Raw genomic sequence first — 7,174 nt, 5'->3', positions numbered from 1 at the left:
TTGTGACAGCAATAATCATTTTTTATCTTCTACAGTTTCTCTAGGTCAGAAATTAGGAAGTTACTTGGCTAGATCTCTGATGAGGTTGCAATCAGATGTTGGCTGGGGTTGCAGTTGACTGAAGACTAGAGTGGGATTGGAAAATTCACCTCCAAGGAAGCTCATTCACATGGCAAGTTGGTGCAGGCTATTGGCAGGAGTATTCAGTTTCCTTCCATGTTGGCTCTATAAGCTCCTTGAGTGTCCTGATGATAGTGCAATTGGCTTACTCCAGAATGAGTGATCCAAGATAGAAAAGCAGAGACCGCAAAACCTTTGTGACCTTGCCCTGGAAGTTACATACCATCACCTCTGCTATATTCGATTTGGTCACACTGGTCAGCCCTGCTCAATGTGAAAGGGAACTGAACAAGGGCACAGACATCAGGAGGTAAGGATTTCTGGCAGTTATCTTGGAAACTAACTACTGCAAAGAACTCAGAGAAGGCTTTTTAAGCTTTTTAAGCCTTAGTTTCCTGATTTGCCTACTACAGACACTACCAATATACTCCTCTCATAAGACTATATAAGAACTAGATGAGATGATGCATGTAAAGTACTTGGTATGAACATTGGTTAATGTATAGAACTATTGAATCACTATATTGTACACCTAAAAATATCTCATATAACATTGTATGATAGTTATACTTGAATTAAAAAAATAAATTAAATTTTTTAATAAAATATATATAGTTAAAGTACTTGCCGCAAGGTAAGTATCCAAAAACATTATTTGGTATTAATATAATCCAGAAGTAGTCAAACCATTCTAGGGGCAGTCCTGAGGAAGGAAATGTTATTCCAGAGAGTGGACAGGGCTATAAACTCCCTCCTTCCTCCTCCCATTCTTACTTCTTCCAGTGGGCTTTATTTTATTTCATATATATCAGGCCTCCTCATAAGATTTTCCCTTGAGTAAAAGATTCCCCAATTAAAAATAAAAGTAAACCAAATAGATGAACATATGGGAAGAGAAAGAAAAATAAGATAAAAACAGAGAGGGAGGCAAACCATAAGAAACTCTTAAATACAGAGGACAAACTGAGGGTTGCTAGAAGGGTGTGGGGTGTGGGGATAGGCATTAACGAAGACACTTGTTAGGATGAGCACTGGGTGTTGTATGTACGTGACGAATCACTGGGCCCTACCCCTGAAATCAATACTACACTGTATGTTAACTAACTTGAATTTAAATAAATAAATTTTTTTAAGTAAACAACTGCCATAAGTCATATTTATTTCAAATATTAGGAATTTTAGGATAAATGTGTATATAAGTGTGTATATACATATATATGTATATATGCAAATACAGTAGACAAATATGTATATATCTATATCTACAGATAGATTTAGATAGAAAGATAAAATTTCCATATAGATAGCATTGCCTAGCTAATAGAGATAATGTGATTGGAAAGCAGAGAATATCAGATTGAAAAGCCCATAAGAGACCAACCACTCCAATGTTAAAAACCTTAAGATTGTTAAGCAACTCATTTTCCTTAGTAATACATGCAAATGCTGATTGAGGCTACCGGATGAATACACTGAGTAAACTCCTACACATTCTGAAGGTTCACTCATTCATCACCGCATTTATTCAAGCATCTGTTTTATGCACACACTGTCCTGACTGCTGGGTATAAGCAGTGAACAAGATACATGGAGTCCCATCTACCATAAAGCTTATATTTTTGTGAAGGAGAAACATGGAATAAACAAATAAATGAACACTGTAATTTCAGGCACCGATGAATGCTAAGATAATAATGAAACACAGCAATGTGGTAAAGTGAAGAGTAACAGGGCTGATGTAACATTTGAGCTGAGACACTAACAATGGGAAGAAACCAGCCACTTCAGGAACCTAGAGATAAATTCATAGAAACGTACTAACATGGCATCTTGGGAAGCCTGAGCTATCAGGCAGCCTCATTCCAATGGAATTCATTAAAGTTGTTCATTATGCATTAAAGTCTTTGACATTTTATTTGAAGACCTGTGTGCCTTTGATAGTTCATCTGCATATGGACATTTGGCTAAAGTTGCTGACCAGAACCAATCTTTCTGGCAAAAAAAAAAAAAAAAAAAAAAATTAATCAATGGAATTCCCAATAGATGGTATAGCTGAAACTAATGCCTCCAAGTTAAAACTAGGCCTGAACTGGACCCATTCTAAAAATATTCTAGACTATCTGGAAGATCAAATAAAACCTATGAAAATATAAATTGGTAGAATAAAGACCAAAGTATAGAAAAGATAACCTATACACTCTTGTCTACGTTTCCCCAGACATTTCAACCCTTATTTTTCCCCACTAATGAATAAACTTAGAGTGTTGGGGTGGGGGTCAAAGGGAAGAAAGATAGAAATGGGACGCATAAGTCTGAAGGAAGAAAAGGAGCAGATTACAAGGTAAAATCAAACTATATTGGAGTTGGAAGAGCCCCTAGACATTGTCCTATCTAATCCCCTCATATTATACATGACCAAACCAAGCCAAAGAAAGTAAGCAACTTCCCCAAATAGCATAGTCAATGGCTTTTGGCAGCTACCTCATATGCCAGTGGGGGGTAGGGAGATCCCTTATCTCACATACAGCCTCATCTTCAAATAATGTGAGGAAGGATCCCTTCATCCTGAACTTAGGGAGTGCTCCACTCCCAGATCACCTTTCCAGGAGGTAAGTTGTCTTAATTTACAAGAAGCTCCTTCTGGTACCACTTGTGCCAGGAATAACAATAATGATGGATTCCTTTTATCAAGCATCTTTCTTATAATATTTTTATTATTCTTCCCTTGCTCATTTCTTGTCTATCTTCTTTCCTTCTTTCCACACTATTGAGCACCAGGGATATACTAATAAGCATGGTGAATACAGTTCCTGTTTTAAGGAGCTAAGAATGTAGGAGTTAGATAAACAAACAAATCTCTGAAATAAATGCTATCCAGTAGCCCTCCCTTATCTGTAGTTTTGTTCCATGATTTCAGTTCCCCACAGTTGCAGTTAGAGGCAGTCAACCTTGGTCAGGAAGCAGAAGATCCTACTGAAATACTGTCAGAAGGTCAATAGGAGCCTTACTTATCACAGTGTGTACATCATTCACCTCACTTCATCTTGTTACATAGGTATTTTATCATCTCACATCGTCACAAGAAGAAGAGTGAGTAAAGTACAATAAGATTTTGAGAGATGGTATTTACATAGCTTTTATTACAGTGTACTATTATAATTGTTCTATTTTATTATTAGTCATTGGTGTTAATTTCTTACTATGCCTAATTTATAAATTAAACTTTATCATAGGTGTGTATGCATAGGAAAAAAACAGTGTATATAGGGTTCAGTTCTATCTGTGGTTTTGGGCCTTGACAGGTGTCCCCTGTGGATCAGGGTGGGAGGTACCCCTGCACATGGGAAAGTATGGGGCATTATGGATCTGCTGAGCAAAGGCAACTAACCTGGTCCAGAGGAGGGTGGGAGGGAGGAAGGCTTCCAGGGGAAATGGCATTTAAGCAGAAGACAGTAAATGAGAGGATGCAAATGGACCCTCCCTTTCAAAGGCCAAGTAGAAAACAAGTCCATGGCACATCTCAAGCATGAAAAGTAGCATAGTGAGGTTGCAGTATAAGATATAACAGGGCAAGTGGCAGGAGATGGTGACAGTGAGGAGAGACAGTTAGAAGGCAACACTCATAGGACATGATGAGGAACTAAAAATGTGGGGAGGCAGAAGGTGAAGAAAAGCTACAGCCCAAGTTTCCAGCTTATGGCACTGCAGAGAGGGGCACCTATTAACCAGTGTGGGAAAACTGCAGGAAGAGTGATGTTTTGTTTTACTGGAGGTGGGGGTGGAAATGAGTTTAGTTTTGGACAAAATGAATTTGAGTTGTCCATAAAAGACCTACATAGTGTTCAAGAGCAGTTGAACATAAGGGTAGGGGCCTCAGGAGAGAGATCGGAACTGAAAGGTAGATTCATGAGTCATCAGCATATTACTTTGTGCACTGAGATGATGAATCTGAGACCCAGAGATGTAAGGTAATGCCCAGGGTCATACTAATAGGTGCAGAACAGGGGTTTAAACCCTAGTCTTCCCAATCCCCTTTTGTGTGCCCTTTCCATGGAGACTTGAAGCTGCAGTCACACTTTAATGAGTGGTAGGAAGGTGTTGCCCCAGAACCATGCTCTTTAATTTCCACTTCTATAATATATAGGGAAATACAAATAAATTTTGTGTTTGTGTGGCTAAACACATTCTTCAGCTCGTATAGCCACCAAATTGCTTACAGACAAGCAACCAGCTACTTGCACTTGTCTTTTGGATACATTTCCAAGAAATTCCTGTTAAACTGAGAGAAATCTAATAATGTCTTCTGGAAAGTCTCTTCCTTACTCTTGTAAGTTACCCAAAAGAGTGTAAAGTGTCAGGTGTGTCCTCCTTCTACAGGTACCTTGGGCTCCCAACTGTTTTTTTTTTTTTTTAATTTTTTAAGTTTATTTATCTTGAGAAAGAGAGAATGCATGCACGAGCAGGGGAAGAGCAGAGAGAGAGAGAGAGAGAGAGAGAGAGAGAGAGAGAGAAGCCCAAGCAGGCTCCATGATGGAGCTTGACACAGGGCTCAATCTCACAATTTAATATTTTTATTTTATTTCTAGGAGAGAGAGAGAGCGTGAGCAGGGGAAGGTCAGAGAGAGAGGGAGTCACAGACTGAAACAGGCTCCAGGCTCTGAGCTGGCAGTCAGCACAGAGCCCGACGCGGGGCTCGAACCCACGAACCGCAAGATCATGACCTAAGCGAAAGTCGGACGCTTAACCGACTAAGCCACCCAGGCGCCCCTTTACTATATATTTCTATTATATGGTTCATGCCTGCCTCCTCCGCTAGATACTCACCATTTTGTCTACGTTTTTGTCCCAAGTTTCCAACTGGACATAGTAGAAGATGCTTACTAGATACTTGTATGTTGAATGAGTAAATTGCTATTCTCTTCCATCAGATTTTCTCATTAAAAGGGAATCCCTACTTTATACCTCTTTCTCTCTGGTAATATTGACAATGGCCTTCTGAAAATGAAGGTGAGAAATTTTAATCCACTTAGTTTAATAGGTCCTGTGTGTATAACAACAGCCATGATTCCATGTTTCAGCTTTTTAAAAAATTATTAATGGGTACAAAAACTGGCAGGAAGAAGGAAAATATAGGTGAATGTGAATAAGGTTATGGGAGGCATATGTTTTGGCTCCACAGTACATGAAAGTAATTTATGTTTTTTTCTTCATCCCAAACATCACTAGGTTTCAGAAACTAGAACTAAACTAGGCACTAATGAATGTGATGTTCACAGGTCATAATGAAATTTTTAAAAGTGCGTTCACCTTCCCCCACTTGGTCAACTAATGTTTTTTAAAGCTCTTACTGAAAACAACTTATGTAAGGTTTTAAAACTAAAAATTTCCAAAATCTTTTTACCTCTGACATTTCTGTGAAAACCCAAGATTAGAATGAGAGCACACCGAGTTGGGAAAAAACATTTAAAGCAAATATAAATGTACTGTCTGTCCTTACATTTGGCTCTACTGAGGTACGTGCTCAAAAATTGCTTGTAAACATTCCTGCTCAGCTGTATTGAATTCCACTGATACGAATGGAGGATAAGAGGTAGGGTAGAGATTTAGAGAAATGGAAAGAACATTAGACTAGGTGACAGGAAACGAGAATTCTAGTTTTCAGCTCCACCGTGTAATAGTCATTTGACAAAGCATTCACTCCTTCTTTTCCCAAGTTTCAGGAACTATAAAGTGGTAATGACTGAGCTTTAATTCAGGAGGGCAGACTACACACATGTACTTACCTCACTCCCCTCCCAGACATCCCATCAATCAACAATAAAAATGTATGAGAGGGGATACATCTGTAACAGTACTCAGAATCACAGGCTTTGAAATGGTTCGTGTTGAGAAAGGAAGTCACAACCCGGGACCCACAGAGGAGACTGTAACAGTAACAGTGGATACCAGCAGAGAGTAAACTTTCGTTTTAATTTTTTTAATTTTGTAATCATTTGAATTGTTGGAGTTCTTTCTGTCCTCCACGTGTATTGCTTTGCTTTGCTTTTGTAATACCCATAAACCCGGCAAAAAGAATACTTTCTGGCCTAACACATCAAGTAATTAAGAAGATTAATTAAAATAATGTATAGGAAAGCCCTTTGAAAACTCTTAAGCACTAAGATAAATGTGAAGTGTTATTAAGGGGGCAGTCTTAGGCAGTTGAAGATTAGGAAAGGAATGTAGCATTTTCCTTGATCAAGCTCTATTTTTAAGGTGCCAAGATCCAAATTAAAAAGGAAGCTGTCTCTAAAATGCTGACTGTAAAGGATCTACGGGAATAAATATGCTCAGAGAAAGTATTTGGAAGAATGACAAGAAGAAAATTTAAATAGTAAGTGTTGAGATAGAACTACTGGGTTTCCATCAAATTCTTTCTTTAAACCAAACACGCCGTGAAGAACTGAACAGCAACAGAAGAGCAATCGTCTTCAAAAATCCCACAGCCAAAACATGTCTTGTTAAAATAGGGCCTTACCGTGTCCTTATGTCTAAACCATTTTCAGATGCTTTTGAGAATACTCTCATAATGAGCATCCCAAACATTTTAGAATACTGTGCTTTCGTAACTTCTTAATTAGGCAGAGAGATCTTGTCAACCTTCCTGGTAGAGGACCGAAATAAAATTGTTGGTTCATGCATTCGTCTCCTTTGCAGAAAGGTGTAGGTGCTCAATGAAGGTTTGCTAAATGAATAAATGGATGAAAGAACATTGTTTAAAAGGTTTTTTATTATCTAAAGCATGCCCTTGATTTGTCCATGATGATAAGGACACTTTTCAGATGCTCTGTTGGGTGCCTCAGTTCTCAAAGACTCATCTGGAAAATGACAATAGAATTTACCTTAGAGAGTTGTGATAACAATTTATTGGTATAATGTATGCAAAGCTCTGGGCACATAGTGAATTTTCATTAAATGGTGGTTGTTGTTGTTGTTGTTGTTGTTGTTTGTTGTTAGCAACTGCTATTACTGAGAGCCCATTATGTGCAGTCACTGCCCACGGAGCTGAACAATA

The 7,174-nt window shown here is 38.4% G+C and overlaps 1 long non-coding RNA gene across 1 annotated transcript in view; it reads right to left on the bottom strand.

The window, feature by feature from the left end:
* Positions 1–6,481: 6,481 nt before the first annotated feature.
* LOC120245212 overlaps positions 6,482–7,174 on the bottom strand; it is a 65,573-nt gene continuing 64,880 nt past the window's right edge. Inside the window, exon 4 of the long non-coding RNA XR_005531731.1 lies at positions 6,482–6,844. This is a non-coding gene — a long non-coding RNA (uncharacterized LOC120245212). The remainder of the gene's footprint in view (positions 6,845–7,174) is intronic.

Source organism: Hyaena hyaena, unplaced genomic scaffold, assembly GCF_003009895.1.
Source record: "Hyaena hyaena isolate Hyena2069 unplaced genomic scaffold, ASM300989v1 scaffold_410, whole genome shotgun sequence".
Classification (NCBI taxonomy): domain Eukaryota; kingdom Metazoa; phylum Chordata; class Mammalia; order Carnivora; family Hyaenidae; genus Hyaena; species Hyaena hyaena.
The sequence above is the reverse complement of the archived record's forward strand: the minus strand, read 5'-3'. Positions and strand labels throughout refer to the sequence as shown.